The 18292-nt window shown below is 39.3% G+C and overlaps 1 pseudogene; it reads left to right on the forward strand.

The window, feature by feature from the left end:
• Nucleotides 1–1836: 1836 nt before the first annotated feature.
• LOC149150803 (extra-large guanine nucleotide-binding protein 3 pseudogene) overlaps nt 1837–18292 on the forward strand; it is a 63488-nt pseudogene continuing 47032 nt past the window's right edge.

Consider the following 18292-nt stretch of genomic DNA (forward strand, 5'->3'; position numbering starts at 1 on the left):
TCAAACACAATCCCATCAGGGAGGAGCGGGGTCTGGAGTGCGCTCTTAGTGGCATCCAGGTCCTTTGGTATCTTGGTTTTCCCTTTCCATGGAGGGATGTACACAGGCAATTTCATTGCAGACTGCACCAGTTGGATGTCCTCTTCCATGTCTTCTGCTTCCTCTATCTCATCGACGAGAGCCTATAGGTCCTCGTCCTCGTCGTTTGTCTCAATGGTGACAACCTTTCCCTTCTCTTCCACTAAGAGTTTACTGAACCACAGATTCCTCGGGGACATGAAAACTAGTCCCGCTCCTTGCTTATCCTTCTTGGGCCTTGGTGTTCGAGGCGATTTTGGGATTTCCGATGCGACCCCAGTGTCTCTGAGAACATCACGTACCGTGGGGTTCTGCGTGGCCTCGTCGGTGGTTCTTTCTGTCGAGCCCAAACCTCTCGTGGTAGTCATCATCCTGTTTGAGCTATCTGTGGGCATTCGCAAACTTCAGGGCTCAAATCTTGCTTGGCACTCAACACTTTGTGCTTTAATCAACTAGTCAAATCTAAAATGAACAAGTGTTGTCTCGTGGTTAGCCCCTGGAGTTTTATAGCACTTTTTGAATTCAAATTCGACCGTTCTCCCCAATTCTGGGCCATGAATTCTTTCTTGGCAACAGATTACCCCAAATATTTCCCTTGATTCGTGTCTTAAATGCTCGTTGTCTACTCCCTTTTGCCTTAAATCAGACATCTTTTCATGAATAGTGACACCAATGGTCACTTCCCAGCCTACCCGTGTGGAAGCGCAGTCTCCCATGCGCGGTCACGACCATTGTGACATGCTAATTCTGTGTGAACCTCCTTCATCGTGCAACTCCCACACAGACTCTTTTATAGTTCTGCGCTCTCTTTCAATTACCTAGAGCGCTGAGACTGTGCTCCCTATAGCTAGTCAGGTGGTCGTATCACCTATGTGAGACTTCAACTCGCCTTTCGGCATAGTCCACAGAAATTCCTCCGTCGCCTTCACGATAGCCGGCGCCGCGAGTTCCACTGTATGTAGTGTGCTCCCCTAGTTACTGCGTTTGGTGAGGTGTGCTCGTAGCCATGGCAGTAGAGTCATAAATTCTCGATGACAATATTTTAATGCAGTGGTATTTTTATCACTTAGAACTGCAGTCACATGTATATAAGTCGAGTCCAAAGTTTCATTATTAAAAAATGGATGTCAAATGGTTGCTATCCTATGTTTACCACTTAGGGGTCATGTTTTTCAATGATATTGATGAGAATCATTTTCAAAACCGTTAGTCATCCTCCATCATGATTGATTAAGACATGTCTTATCTCGTATATGTCATTTGTCCTTTTCGCAGTTTCGCAGCGCAGTTTGATTGGTTGATTTTGAAGCGCAGTAATGTTTTAGCCTTTTCGTAGCGCCAGCCATTTCGCAGCACATGTCGCTAAGTTATAACTGTCTGCGCTACGAAATCGCGGATTCGGGGATTTTGCAGCGCAGATCCTTAAAATTTCATGTCCGGGGATGAGTCATTGTGTCCGGTCGATTGTTGTCAGTTAGTGCACCTTCCAAGCACTTACGAGCCATCATTCCACCAATAGGTTCATAGTCATGTGCATTAAGTCCATTCAAATGTTTTTGTCATGCATAGTTGTGTCATGATGTTCTGTTAACATTACATGAAGTGGCCAGCTTATATGTTAAGATATTTGAATTGAAATGAACCCGAGTTTCTTCTTCAAAGGAGCTGCATTTCAAGCGAGCCTGCGTTCTAAAATTTGAACTTGCTTTTTGAGTTGAGGCTACCGGTGTTTCTCTGTGCAAAAGATTTCAAAGCGTAATGGAGAAGAAGGAGCATCGGTCTGGAAGGTGTCAGAGGGCAGAGCCCGAAGGATTGGACCTGGCATTGAGGGATGAAGGTGTTAAAAAGACCTTTAAAGACGCTGGTTGCTGGAGTTTCTGTGAAAAGCTGAAGGGAGGTCACACTCAGGTAACAAAAGAGTTTGCCTTGAATTTTACAGGCCTAAGTTCCAAGGTATCTATGTTAGAATTCCCAGTATCTCCAGAGGCTATTGCTAGTGTAACTGAGATTCCCAGAGGGGGGCAAGAGTGGTTTAAAAATTTCAAATTTGATATGAGCCCCTGTAAAGAATTCTTGAAGGAAGCCTATGTGAATGAAGATTTAACCAAAGCTGTGCCTAGAAGTTATGTTAAGGAGAGTTATGCTATGCTTCTTACTTGTATTCAAAAGTATTTAACTTGTGAGGGTAGATATAACAAAGTTTATTCCTATCATTTCAAGTTGTTGCTGCATTTTACGGGTAAAGCATCTATAGACCTCCCATTTTACTTGTTTCGTAGCCTCAGCAAGATGTGTGATAAAATCCAATTGAGGAAGGATGATTGTGAGACATCATTGTTTCACCATGACCTAGTTAAACTGTTAGTGCTGGATGGTTTGCAGAAGATTGGTAGGGATTGGAATTCTTTCATCTATATGGCCGGTTTCCAGAGTAAGACAGGCCTCACCCCACAGCCACTTAGAGAAAGAGGAGAATCAGTGGAGGAACCTACTATTGCTGAGCTTAGAAAGGAGGATAGGGAGAAAAATAAGGTTAAATCTCAGTTGAACAAACCAGTCAAGCCCTTGGTTATTAAAGAGCCACCTCAGCCACCTCAGTCATCATCAAAGGAAAAGGTCAAGCACAAGAAAGAGGTACTTGGATCAGCTGGGTATGAAAGTGTATCAAGAGTTAAAAAAGAGGAAATTGTCAAAGCAAAGAATGTGATTAAGGAGCGTGCAGTTAGGTATGCCAACTATAGAAAAGCTGTGTTAAAGGGTAGCAGAAGCCTAGTGAGTCATGTAGATTCAGTGGCTGATGTATATACCTGGATGGTTCCAGCCCTCAAACAAGCTAAACATGTCAAGAAAATGAACATGACCCTGAGAGCTAAAAACAAAGCTTTGAAGAAGGAGATTGCAAATTTGAAGACACAACTAGGTCAACTAGCTCACTGATTTGAGGAAAAGGTGATATTCTTAGTTCTGGTCAATTTTGTTTAAGTTCCACTATTTTGAGATTACTTAAGTCTTTGACACCTGTAGAAGAAGTTTGAAAAGTCATAAGTTCAAACAAAAGACACTTTAGTGCAAATGTACTCTGTTTTAGCAGAAACAGCAGTTTCGTAGCGCGCTACGAAACTGCTGTAGGTGCTGTTTTATAAGAAAAACAAAGAGTTTAATGATGAGGTCAGCAAATTTTTGAAGGAAATGCCTCAAGAACATAAGGGAGACCATAAAAGACTCTCCTAGCTATTCAGAGAATGACAGATGTACATTTTGGGAAAGGTGAAATATTTTGTTTTTAGCTAAAGCTTCATTAAAGGTACTTTATGACCGAATTGTTAGGGTTATGGTTAAGGTTACCGGAGATTTTGGTTTGTACACCTGTTCAGTTCACAAGGTTTCCAGCTCATTGGGGAGTATGGTGATATGCGTTGTTTTTGAAGAATTAAAGAGAGGGGAACATGTTCTTTAAGTAGTGAAGAATGATGGGAGACAAGGACCATGAAAACAGGGCACTTATCTTGATTGATTAATGAGCCATCTACGCAGCCAGTATCCAAAGCCAGCTTGTTCAGTGTATTCTCCTCCAAGATATCTCGACCAAAACAGAAAGAAGACATGTGTCAAAGAGTCAGGAAGGAAGCATGATACGAGGAGGACAGATTTTGAGTTTTGAATAAATTAGGACCCTTTGTAGTTACAGTTCAGCAATTATGTAATTAATGAATTAGTTACACAGTAGATAGGGATAATTAATAGCAGCCTTCGATGCTCCCCTCATGCTGGAGGAGGAAGCTCGAGGTGGTTAAGCATGTATTCCTATATATGGATCAGACTTGGATGTAATTGAGGTTGGATGTTTTGATAGAGAACAAGTCTATTTTGGTTTATGTAAAGCAGATTTCAGTAATGCAAATAGCTGTTGTTTTTCCTCAGGATTCTCAATAGATCTTATTGTTCAAATGTATGGTGATTTATTTTCTTAGTGTTCTTTTACAGTCCTGTTATTGCATAATCACTCAGAACTCATGTATCATGCTCTGACTTCCTGTATGCTATGGCAAACTGTGTTTTATGAAAGTTGTGTTTGAACAGTAGATGTAAAGAGCCCTGATTTCTATGAAAAGATGGTGTTTTTGTTTGCTGAGAGGTGTGAGACTCCATAAGCCCAATGGGAATCAATCTGATATTTGTCCAGCCAGCTTATTTTCATGTGTTTTTTGAAGAGTTAGCCATCTTTCCTTGTCAGTAGTCCATATTAATAATCTGTGAGAGAGCCCTCTCTGACTAAGGAGGCTAAGCCTTAGTCTAAAGCCTGGTCTGAAATAGTTACATAAAATCTTGCTGATTGGCAGCCCTCAGTACCTGATTTTGTGATAACATGTATGATCATTCGTATCTTGCTTTGTCATCCTTGGTTTATCGACGAGACATGCTTGCATGATCTCGTTTTCCAGCCTCTTGATCTCAGTGTCCATCATAATTCTTTTCTTCCTCAATCATATCCAGTTCTTTTTGAGTTCGCAAAGTCTAAGGTTCCCTCGTCGAATGGCTTCATGAATCCTTATATGTTCGACCTCGCGTAGATGTGTGATTTCTTCCTCCTGGTCATCGCGCACTGTCACAACTGCAAGAGTCATTATGTGTGGATTCATTTTTGTATTCTCTTCAAACATTACGGTCTCTACTCTGTTCCACACCTTTGGAATCATCTCCATGTTCAGGGTTTGGCACATGGTCCTATAGGCCCATCGAACCGCTGGCATGCGCAGGCCCCAATCAGTTCATCTCACTTGGTGAACCTTGTTCAGTACTCCGGACACCCTATCGAAGGCTTCGTTGTGGAGAATTGGTAGTGCGCATCACCTTTCCTACTGCTGCAGTTTGGTCCGATTCCCTATTCTAGGGGTGGTGTGCACTTGTGCGGGCTGTACAACATATGTTTGTACCCATCGGAAAATGTGGGCATGCAAGTTGTTCTGCCCCTACTGATTGGATTTCATTCGGAGCTGGGGTTTCCAAAAAGTAGGCGCATCATCCTTTTGCATCCGTGCCAGTCCTCAAAATTTCCTTGATGCGTACCCCACCATCCTGCGGGTGTTGTGTGCAGTGCCCACTTCAGAGCATCGAATCACTACTATTATGGTACTACACTTTCAAATTTGATCAAAAATTCATCCACCACTGTTAATCCATTATATGTCGGCAGCTCCCTTGCCTCTGTTGTCATGCAACACAATGATCTGATCATCATGTTGCAATTCAGCATTGTTACTTCGTGTAGCCGATTCTGCCATCGTTCTACTTCTTCGTCTGAATCTGAAGTGCAGGAGCTTTCGCGTTCCCATGAAATTCTTCCATCTACAGTCAGATTCACCCAATCCTATTCTCGTGCAGTTATCTTGTAAATACAATCGAGATCATCATCACTATCATCGTCGCGCACCAGTTCAGTGTATCGCGCTCCTTCGACTGGATCTAGCAGTACTACTACGCATAGTGACTTTTTCTCAAAGATCATTTTGTGCTTCTTTAGATTTATGACTCCATTCATATCAGTGGCCCAGTCTATTCCTAGTAGCGTGGGATAGGGATTACTATCATCGACAATCTCTATCACTTCAAAATCCACCTGTGCGCTCGCACCTTCAATATCTATTGTTACCCCTTGCAATATTCCCATGGGCAAGATCTTCTGTTGGTTCGCCATTCATAATTGAATAGGGGACCATTGCAATGCGGGTCTGCCCATGCATTCCCATGTTTGCTTTGGTAGTATATTTGCGTCCAAACCCAGATCCAGGATTACATGATCCATTTCATACTCGGTGATTTACGCAGTCAACCTCATTTCCCTTCCTATGTGCAATGCATGCTTTCCAAGTTTCCGAACCATGAGCAGTTCTCCTGACCCCGCACAGCTAGTGATAAGTTCCTGTAGTCCTTTAACTACCTTTCTTTCATGCAACAGTTTCATGTATGTCTCCAGAAAGGTAGTGAGCATTGAAGGATCCATTCCTGGTTCTAGTTGATCCTTACTACCTGAAGTGGAGGCCTCCGTGAAGCTCTTCTTAGCTTCCATGAATGCCTCCTTCGTGCATTCTAAATCAAATTCTAAATGCGAACCCACACACTTTCTTCTGGCTGCTTCGCTTTATCACTGCCCATGGTCTTACCGCTCTTACACATCATGTTTACATTTGGGTCTTCTTCGCACGGCTCAGACCTCATCATCTGCAAATTCTGAGTCGGAGGGGGATAGAGTACCCCTTTTTCGCGCATCCTTGCTATCAGCGAAGGGCAGTCTTCTGCCTCATGATCAAACTGAGTATAGTACCAACATGATGTCCTTGTTGGGTTTGTACAATCGCTGGCATAGTGCCCTGGCCCTCCGCAATTGTAACAAATTAGTTGTTCACGACCCCTTCCTAGTCCCATTCCTCCTCAACCTCGTCCGTGCCCCTGAAATCCAGTGTGTGCCATCCCTTCATTTGGATTGAGAGATCGCATTTCGGTCTACACCCTGTAGGCAGGAGTCTGATCCATCATTAGTTCGTAGCTTCGGCAAGTGTTCATCATGACCTACCGACCTATAGAAATTACAAAACAATTGTTGGGATGTCTGTGTATACTTCTGCAACATATGACAATTATCCGTAGTGTGTTTCCCTCCTATCTGACAGATCACGCACCATAATGCAGACGCCATGCTCAGCCCTGCCTATGCCTCCGGTCTTAACGGCATTGACCCTCCTCCTGCCAAGTAGTTCGCAAACACTAGACAGTGGTCCTTGTCATGCCCTTGGCCTTTGCATTTTATGTACCATACATCCTTGCGCGCCTCCAGCTGAGGTGTCTTGTCCTGTTTCAAAGTTTGCATTTCCAGACACAGATTTTGCAGTTGCACGTGGATTTGTGGACTCCCAACCCAGGGTCTTGTATAGGGGTCTCATGTAATCTCATTTCCATCTCCAATGCTTCGACCTAGGTGGAAAGTTTTTGCTATGACAGCGTCGTCCTTAAGTGTGGCGTAAGTGATGCCACAAACCATGCGCGATGTTGTCCATCTGTCAACGTCATATTGGCTTCATGAATCGTACTCTTCAGCCTTTGGTCCAGATCCCAGGGGGTCTCGCTCGGGAGCATCGCGATCTCTTTAAACCCGATGATTGATTGTGTTTCTGATTTTGGCCTGCTAAATTCCCTGTTCAGCGCAGTCTGGATCTCTGCAATTCTTGCGTTTGGGTGGTCATTAGAATGCTTGATATACCATGTTAATGCACGATCCTACAGTGCACTCACCAGCATAGCCTTTTTAATATTATCATCCACGACGCCTTGTGCTCCCCGTTGTAGAAAGAAACACAGTCACAAAGAATGCCAGCTAGATATGATACAAACATGTGCCATATGCACTAAGGAGCATGCCACGGAAAGTTTCCCATCGCTCCCAGGATTAAAAGTTGTCTTCCAGGAAGTGAAAGAAGAAGTGGAATTATTATATATGTTGAACCAGTGTCGTCAATGGTAAGCATGTCAAACAGGTATTCCTACCGATCCATCTTCATTCTTTCCTCCCTCGCAATATAATTCTCAGCAATATCTAGGGGCAGCATGGAAGAACCAGCCACCTTTTTCTACTTTGCCACCTCAAGCATTGTCTATGCCACCATGGCCCAACCAGTCAAATCCAAACAATAATTGGCCAAATCCCTCTTACCCTCCACCATTCTAGCAGAACAACCCCTATTCATCTCAATGGTCCCCTTCTACCTCACAAAATCAGAACTAGCAATCAAATTGGCAAAGATCCATGAACAAGCCTATGGGGACATTTCCTCTGCCTCAACCAACTTTACCAGCACCTTACATGTTGCAGCAGAATCCTCCGTCTAATATACGATCGCAACTCCTAGCTTAACCCAACCCAATTCCTAACAACAGACCAAAATAGTCAGTACAAATCATTGAGGGTCTGGACCCTGAAGCTGAGTTGAGAGAGTGTAACGAACTCAAGTTAAGATCTAGATGCGTAATCGCTCCAGACGAGGATAAAAATCTGCAACCTGAAGAACCACACCCAAATAAGCCTTTGACTGTAGATGATCAACAAACAAAACAAGGGGAAGATACAGTCAGGCAGAAAAATCCTGAACAGATCATAACTACTTCCCCCCCATTCCCAGAAAGATTGATGATACCATGCCCAATTGAATATCCCGACTTTGATCTTCTGGGTGAACTCAAGAATATCTGTATAAAAATACCCCTCCTCCAGGCTATTCAAGACATTCCAATATATGCCAAAACTATTAAAGAATTGTGTATAAAGAAGTCTGTGAGGAAAACAAAAATAACCCCAACTGTCCATGTTGTCGGGACTTTGTCTGATTTATTACTAGGCAAAGAGACACCTGTAAAATATGAAGACCCAGGAAACCCCATTGTCACAGTCCAGATAAATGGCCGCTCTTTTCCCAATGCTTTAGTCGATTTAGGGGCAGCCATTAACATTCTCACAACAACAACTTGCGAAATGCTTGGCATCATAGCCTTGGAACCAACAACTACCTTGCTGGAACTTGCCAACTGCTCAGTCATTAAGCCAGAAGGAACATTACTGGATGTGATGGTTTCTATAGACACTTGGGAATATCCAGCAGATTTTTTGATTATTAACCCTAGGAACTGGCTAGATGGACATCCCTTAATATTAGGAAGGCCTTGGCTAGCAACTGTTGATGCTTATATCAGCTGCCGGACAGGTAGTATGACCATAACCAGAGGGAATGATGTGAAGAATCTAGCTTTATACCCTCCTACTCAGCCAATCCTAACCATTGTAAAAACTAGGAAGAAATCTATAACATATTTAACAGAAAATATTCAGTCACCATTGACTGTGGAAGATGCCCTTGAATTCAAAAACTAAACAGAAGACGATGTCATTAATACTTTTATCAATCACCCTACTATGGTGTCTAGTTTGAGATGTCACATGATTAAAGTAGTCCTTGACAATGAAATTCAAGAAGATTCCCTAAGAGATATCAATGACCAACCAATACCAACAACCACTATCTATAATAGAAAACCTATCAAAATTGAGCCAGGGAAGATCCTGAACATTAATAGTAATCTGAGTGATGACCAGCAACAGAAACTTATTCAAGTCCTTAGGAAATATAAAGGGGCTTTGCTTGGGATTACCCATACATGAAAGGGATTGACCCTCAGCTATGCATGCACCACATCTACACTAAAAAATATGCAAGACCCATTCGACAACCTCAGTGTATATTAAATCCTCACCTAAAGGATATTGTTAAAGAAGAACTTCAAAAACTGTTAGATGTGAATTTTATCTATCCTATATCTGACAGTAAATGGGTTTCTCCATTAGTTGTGGTCCCCAAAAAGAATGGGAAATGGTGGATATGCATTGAATATAGAGAACTCAACAAGGCAAAGAAAAAGACCATTTTCCCCTTCCATTTATCGATCAAGTCCTAGATACACTGGCAAGGAAGAAATTCTTCTCTTTCATGGATGGCTTTAGTGGCTACAACCAAATTCAGATTGACCCTGAAGACTAGGATAAAACTACTTTTGCCTGCCCATGGGGAACGTTTTCTTATAGGGTATTGCGTTTTGGATTGTGCAACGCACCTGCTACATTCCAAAGAGCCATACTCAGTATTTTTGCAGACTTGATAAATGAAGGATTGGAAGTGTACATGGACGATTTCACACCCTATGGAGATGACTTCGAGCAGGCATTACAAACATTAGAGAAAGTCTCAGAGCGGTGTATTGCTAATAGGCTATGCTTAAGCCACGAGAAGTGCCATATGATGATGAAAGAGGGCCTGATCTTGGGTCATTACATTTCAGCAGCTGGAATTCAGGTAGATCTAGCAAAAATACAGGTAATCCTCTTATTAGCTACTCCCTGCACTCAAATAGAGGTACGTAGTTTTTTGGGATTTGCTGGATATTATCATAGATTTATAAAGAACTTTTCACATATTGCTGCACCATTATATGCCTTGACAGGAAATATTGATTTTATATGGACTGACAAATGTGACATTGCCTTTATAGATTTGAAACGGCTAGTATCAACAACACCAGTATTACGAGGCCCGAATTGGGATATACCATTCCAGATTTCATCAGACGCATCAGATACAACCATTGGAGTAGTTCTTGGCCAAGAAGAAGACAAGAAACCCTACGCTATATATTACATTAGCAAAAACTTAACTCTTGCTGAGTTGAATTACACAGTAATAGAGAAGGAGTTTCTAGCTATTATTTATGCTATTAACAAATTCAGACACTATATAACTGGATACCCTGTAGTTCTGTATATTGATCACTCTGCTATCAAATACTTAGCTAATAAACCCATTACGAATGGAAGAGTGACACGTTGGTTACTACTTTTGCAGGAATTTGACATAACTATAAGGGATCGACCAGGGAGGGAAAACCTTGTGGCAGACTTCCTCTCCCGAGTGCCAAGAACAGATGATGCAGTGGCGGTAGAAGACTAGTTCCCAGATGAACACTTGTTTGTTGTGGCCGTAAAAACACCATGGTACGTAGATGTGGCAAATTACTTAGCAATGGGAAAACTGCCCAAACATCTGACACCCAAAGAAAGGAAATTGATAGTGCAACGCAACACTCGGTTCTCCTGGATCGGAGGATACCTTTTTCACACAGGGGCCGATATGCACATCCGCAGGTGTATCAAGGAAGACAAAATTTATGATATCTTAAAAGCCTGCCATGATGGACCTTGTGGTGGACATTTTGCAGACCGCAGAACTAGACATAAAATTTTACAAATGGGCTACTACTGGCCCACGATTTTTAAGGATGCTAAGAAATTTGTCCAGGCATGCGATAGTTGCCAAAGGATGGGCCGCCCTGGCCAATCTGATGAGATGCCCCTGCATCCACAGCTAGTGATAGAACCCTTTGAGTGTTGGGCATTAGATTTCGTCGGGCCGATCAACCCATCATCCAATCAAAAATCATATATATTGGTTGCGATAGAATACGTGACTAAATGGGTGGAGGCAGTAGCGTTACCAAGAGAAATAGACGAAACAGTGATTAATTTTCTTTTTGAAATTTTTGTGCGGTATGGATTACCCAGAGAAGTAATTACTGATGGGGGACCACAATTTGTAGGCCACAAGATCGTTGCTACACTAAAAAATCATCACATTATGCACAAAATTACCTCTCCGTATCACCCACAGGCGAACGGGTAGGTGGAGAGTACCAACAAAGTAATTGAAGCTATTCTAATGAAGATAGTCTCATCGCATAGACGAGACTGGGCTACTCGACTGCCAGAGGCCTTGTGGGCATATTGCATGACTTGGAGGAACACTACTGGACACTCTCCATATCAGCTGGTATTTGGTAAGGAACCCATTTTCCCCATAGAATTTGAGATACAAACACTAAGGATAGCCCAGGAGGTGGGACTGGATTTAACTGAAGCCCAGATTAACAGACTACAACAAATAAATGAATTAGATGAAATTTGGCTATTGGCTCTACAACATACTGCACTCATTCAACAACAAAGAGCCAAATGGCATGATTCCCTAATTAAGAAAAAGACATTTCATGAGGGCGACTAGGCACTTCTTTACGATTCTAGGTTTCAAGACTTCCCTGGTAAACTGCAAACTAGGTGGTTAGGCCCCTATGAAATAAAGGAAGTGCATGACAATGGCACTCTTACATTGGCCACCATTGATGGGTCTGGTTTTTCCTTTAAAGAAAATGGGCATCGGGTGCGCCTCTACCAAAAACCACTTACAAGAGAATCTTTTTACCAGTAGATACGTGAGGACTCCACCATGCAAGTTCTAGCTGCAGAAGGCAATCCTTCGACAACTTCATTTTTGTAAAAAGTTATTTCTTTTTGTAAAAATTGTAAATATGATTGCTGATTTGATTTTCTGTGTTTTTTCTCTATTTGTCTGTTGTTCCAACTTTGGAAAAACTCTTTTCTGCATTTTGCTGTTCCAACTTTGGAACAACACTTTTTTGTATTTTTGTTGTTCCAACTTTGGAGCAACACTTTTCTGCATCTTTGTTGTTCCAACTTCAGAACAACACTTTTCTGCATTTTTGTTGTTCCAACTTTGGAACAACACTTTTTGTATCTTTGTTGTTCCAACTTTGGAACATCACTTTTCTGCGTTTTTGCTGTTCCAACTTTGGAACAATACTTTTTGCGTTTTTGTTGTTCCAACTTTGGAACATCACTTTTCTGCATTTTTGCTGTTCCAACTTTAGAACAACACTTTTTTGCGTTTTTGTTGTTCCAACTTTGGAACAACGCTTTTTTGCGTCTTTGCTGTTCCAACTTTGGAACAGCACTTTTATGCGTCTTTGTTGTTCCAACTTTGGAACATCACTTTTCTGCGTTTTTGCTGTTCCAACTTTGGAACAGTGCTTTTTGCATTTTTACTGTTCCAACTATGGAACAACACTTTTCTGCGTTTTTTCTGTTCCAACTTTGGAATAGCACTTTTTGTGTTTTTGTTGTTCCAACTTTGGAACAACACTTTTTTGTGTCTTTGTTGTTCCAACTTTGGAACAACACTTTTTTGCGTGTTTGTTGTTCCAACTTTGGAACAGTACCTTTTGTTGTATGTTGTTCAAACTTTTCAACAACACTTTTTTCTCTTAGCGTGTTTTGTTGTTCCCACTTTTGAAGAGATGTTGTTCCATCTTTGGAACACCATTTTTTCTTCTTGTGAAGTTATGTGTTTTCTGAACAACACCCTTTTCCTTGCATTATTTTAATGTTTAACAACACCTCCTTCCTCTTTCGGGATTATTCCTAGCTCATCTCAACCCCATTTTTCTGATTCCATTTTATGGCATGAAGTACAATACTTTTACGAGGACAAGAATTATGGATTCTATTGATACCCTTAACGTTATGATCTTTAACAAGACAACTTTTGATGATAGATTTTTTTTTTAAATGAAAGGGACACAATTATTTATATATTACTTTACTATATTGATTTCTGTTGTATATGATACTGATTGATCATCTTTACCATGCTGGTTCCACTCCTCCTAGTTATAATCCTCTATGTCTATTATAAGTGAGATTATGGGTATATTTTTATAAGCATAGGACTAATAGATATTGCACTATGGTTTTGGAAAGAATATAAAAAATGGGGAATTAAGGTAGAAATAAAAAGAAAAAAACAAGTTTTCATTTATTTTGATTTGGTACATAAAATAAAAATGTTCTATTAAAAATTCTAGTAGTAACTGTAAAATGCATCAATATTTACATTCTATGGATAAGATAGAAAAAAATGATAATGATAATAAAAAGAAGGGGAAATTAACAAATTGTTAAAATATAGAAATGGAAAAAAAAACAAGTTTTCATTTACTTTCATTTGGTATACAAAATAATATGCTTTATTTAAAAATTGTAATAACAATTGTAAAAGTCATCAATACTTACATTATGTCAATTCATCCACTAAAAATCATGTACTCATGCTATCACATAAAAAGTTTATTGTAAATTACAATTGTAAACCTTCACAAAATATTAAAAATCTGTTTCTACCAAAAGCATGAAAAATTAAAAGTTTAACATTTTAGTGGACTATTACCAAAGTTAAGATGATAACAAAGTAAACCATAAATCCTTAACTTAAGCCTATAATAACTAGAAACAATTCTTAAAAACATCAAAATAATATAATGGACTCCTGAGAGACTGCACCAGACTACGTATGTTATTAGTGTAGACTCATTTTCCTTATTATTTGCCATAAAATGTATGTACAAAAAATAAAAATAAAAATAAAATTGAAAAGAAATTTCGAATTTGGCAACTTCATTTGATGTATAAACTAGAAAGAGAAGTGTTCTAAAATTTCATGCATAGTTCACCATATTGGAGTTGCATTTTAAAATAGAAACGATAGAAAATTTGGGGTAATCTGTAATAACAACTCTAAACAAGATACAATTTGTGATTTAGTACAAATTAAATAGATGACCAACATATGTTAAACAACATACAAAAAATACAACAACTTTCCTTTTATTTTGCGATTTTCAATTTAGAAAGAATCTTAAATTATAAATAACTAACTTTCAGTTTAGAAAACATCATAGATTATAAACAACTAACTTTCATATATCAAACTATTCATAATTTTCTATTGTGAAGCATTAGAGACATAATTTTGCAACCGTGGGTAAATTTTGCAACAAGGTGATGAAAATAACTTACAAGTATTCTAATTTCTTCCCAAAACTACTAGTATAAAATATATAAAATAAATAAATAAAAAGTTTGTTTTCTGTACAATAAGATATAAACATACTTATATACCTAACAAAAACAATGATTAAAATTTATGGAAAGAAAAAATAACCAAAAACATTTCTTTTAAATGGAAGTAAATTATTTTTGAAACTTAATCCACAAAAATTATATTCCAAAACTTGTAAAATTTTGTAAAGAAAAAACCTTTGAAAAATACATCTAAATTACTCCCTAACCATATTTATTTTAATGAAGTATTTTCCTAAAACTCAACATTATTCAGGTTTCCTTTGTCACACAAACTATTTTCAAAAAAATGCGTGTTTATTACTAAGGAAAAAAATTAATATGAACCCAAGATGGTTGAGATCGAAAATCTAAGAGAAGATCTACGGCCAAAATTATAACAAAGCACTCGATATCTTAAAAAAAAAACCAAAAAAAAACCAATCGATTATTCCCTCATAAGATGATAACTTCCATGGCTTTTAATCCATGGACAATCGACTATTCCCTCATAAGATGACAACTTCCATGGCTTTTAATCCATGCACGCATAAAATAAATTCTACATTATAGTTTGTAACTATTAAGTAAAATGATAATTTCCATGTTTTTTAGTTTATTGACAAATAGTACTAGTCTAGATCCATCTTAACTCTAGATCTATCAAGCGCCGAGAGGGATCAAATCTCTCGAGGTGCAAACCTTTCAAGGTTTGCACCTCGAGAGATTTGATCCCTCTCGGCGCTTGATAGATCTAGAGTTAAGATGGATCTAGGCTAGTTTCAGTCCTGTGCGACCAAATAAAATCTAACGAACATATGATTATTTTTATCAATAATATGTAAATTCATCTTATATTAATAGAATAATTTTAAATATGCTAAATATGTCTTAATATGCCATTTTAATTTTACAATATGCATAGTTACATCAGTTTGTTGAGATGATAAATATTGTTAATAATTTTAATGATGAAATACAAATTTTGAATGTAAAGTGACAATGTAATGGCGTTGAATGATAGAGAATGTGAACAATAAGAATATAATCAATTACAAATAGTCTTCATTATGATTAATCTCAAACTATTTTCTTCTACTGTTCTTATTGTCACCCTTGTTACTTTTGTCATCTTTTCATATCAATTGTCATATTTTCAGATCGATTATATGAAAATGACGGGTTCAATTGTAAACCATTTAAATCTTTAGCTCGAACTATTGTAATAAACATCATATCTTGTCTCTCTTTCTCTCTAATATTAATAAGTTGAATTACAATAACACAAAATCCAATGTACATTGTCAATAATTTTTTGTGCTTACATTGAAATCAATGCACAATGTTAATCCAATCACTTTAAAATTAATGTGTCATCATACATCCAATTACATCAAATCAGAAATCAACATCTACCCTGAAATTGATGCATCTAATGCAAGAAGACAAATAAGATTAGAAAACAACATTTACACTGAAATCAATGCATCTAATGCAAGCAAACAAATAAGATTAGAAATCAACATTTACACTCAAATAAATGTGTCTAGTGCAAGTAAGCAAATAGGATTGTAAACCAACATCTACAGTGAAATCAATGCATCTAGTGCATGTAAACAAATAGGATTATAAACCAACATGTACACTGAAATCAATGCATCTAGTGCAAGCAATCAAATAGGATTAGAAATTACCATCTACACTGAAATCAATGCATTTAGTGCAAGCAATCAAATAGGATTAGAAATCATCTACATTGAAATCAATGCATCTAGTGAAAGCAATCAAATATTATTGGAAATCAACATCTACATTTAAATCAATGCATTTAGTGCAAACAATCAAATAGGATTAGAAATCACCATCTACATCGAAATCAATGAATTTAGTGCAAAAAATCAAATAGGAATAGAAATCATCTACATTGAAATCAATGCATATAGTGCAAGCATTCAAATATAATTAGGAATCAACATCTACACTAAAATAAATGCGTCCAGTGCAAGTAATCAGATAGCATTATAAATCACCATCTACACTGAAATCAATGCATCTAGTGTAAGAAATTTTCTTCCCTCTCTCCCCCCTCCATCTATATCTATATCTCCCTTCATCTTTCCTTCTTTTTATCTCTATCTCAACCCTCCAAACACACACACTCTCTCCCTCCATATCTATCGATATCTTTGTCCCTCCCTCCCTCTCTTGATCTCTCTCTTCTTCCTACTCTTCACTTTCCATCTATATCTCTATCTCCCTTGTCTCTCTATATCACCCCTAAAACATACACTCTCTTTCTCCAATCTATCTATCTATCCCTCCCTCCTCCTCTCCCTCTCTCTCTCTTCCCCTTCTCTCCCTCTCCCCCGCTTCTATCTCTCTTCCCTCCTATTGTCCTCTCTCCCTCTCTCTCCATCTTCCTTATCACTCCCTCTCTCTCTATCCACCTCTCTCTCTCCATTTCTTTATTCTTACCTCCATCTCTCTCCCTCTCCAACTCCATCTCTCCTTCCCTCCCTCTCTCCACTCTCTCGCATCCTCTCTCTCTTCCTTCCTCTCTCTCCCTTTCTCTCCCTCCTCTCTCTCTCTCTCTCTCTCTCTCTCTCTCTCCAACTCTATTACTATATCCCTCCCTCTCTTCTCTCTCCTTATCTCCCCCATTCTCTCCATATCTCCTTCTTTGTCTCTTTATATCACCCCCAAACATACACACACTCTCTCTACCTCTCCCTTGTCACTCCCTCTCTCTCCACTTATCACTCTCTATGTATTTCTTCTTCTCTCCCCCTACCAACTCCATCTCCCTATCTCTACCTCTCTCCTCCTGTCTCCCTCCCTCTCTCTCTCAAGTATGATCTATCGTACTTCCTCTCTCCCCTTTCTCTCCTAGCTCCCTCTTTCTTCCCCCATCTCTCTCTCTCTCTCTCTCTCTCTCTCTCTCTCTCTCTCTCTTTTCCCTCCAATCCTCTCTCTTCCCCCATCACTCTCCTCCTCTCTCTCAAGTCCTGTCTCTTGTTCTTCCTCTCTCCCCCTTTCTCTCCTACCTCCCTCTCTCTTCCCCCATCACTAACTCTCTCTCTCTCTCTCTGCCCTCTAATCCTCTCTCTCTCTCTCTCTCCAACAATGTTACTATATCCCTCCCACTCTCCTTCTCCCCCCACTTATCTCTATCTCTCCTTCTTTGTGTCTTTATCTCACCTCTAAACATACACTCTCTCTCTCCATCCCTCCCTTGTCACTCGCTCTTTCTCTCCACTTCTCACTCTCTATGTATTTCTTCTTCCCTCCCTCTCTTCCCCTCCAACTCCATATCTCTATCCCTCCTTCTATCCTCCTCTCTCGCAAGTCCTCTCTCTCCCTTTCTCTCCTACCTTCCTCTCTCTTCCCCCATCTCTCTCTCTCTCTCTCTCTCTCTCTCTCTCTCTCTCTCTCCCCCCCCCCCTCCAATCCTCTCACCATCTCCCTCCCTCTCTCCTTCTCCCTCTCCCATCTCCATCTTTGTGTCTCCCTCTCCTTCTCTTACCCTTCTCTCCCTCACTCACTTCGCGCCCTCTCTCTCTCTCTTCATTCATCCTCTCCACTGTCCTTCAATTATCTCCATCTCTCACTTCTCACTCCCCCTATCTCTCCACCTTTATAGCTCTATGTCTTTATTCTTCCCTCCCATATATATTACATATATATTACAAAACTATTACAAAATATATTAACATATATATATATTAAAATTAACATATTACAAAATTATGGTAATCTGGGATTTGATGGATCCATAATTTAGCATCAATGATTAATAGAGCTCAATGCTAATATTAATACATCATAAAATATTATAGATTATGGTATATTAACAACTTTAGTTTGTAGCTCATT

This window comes from Pinus tabuliformis, chromosome 9 (assembly GCF_031772625.1).
Source record: "Pinus tabuliformis cultivar Carrire ecotype Pingquan chromosome 9, CPIR1, whole genome shotgun sequence".
Taxonomy (NCBI): Eukaryota; Viridiplantae; Streptophyta; class Pinopsida; order Pinales; family Pinaceae; genus Pinus; species Pinus tabuliformis.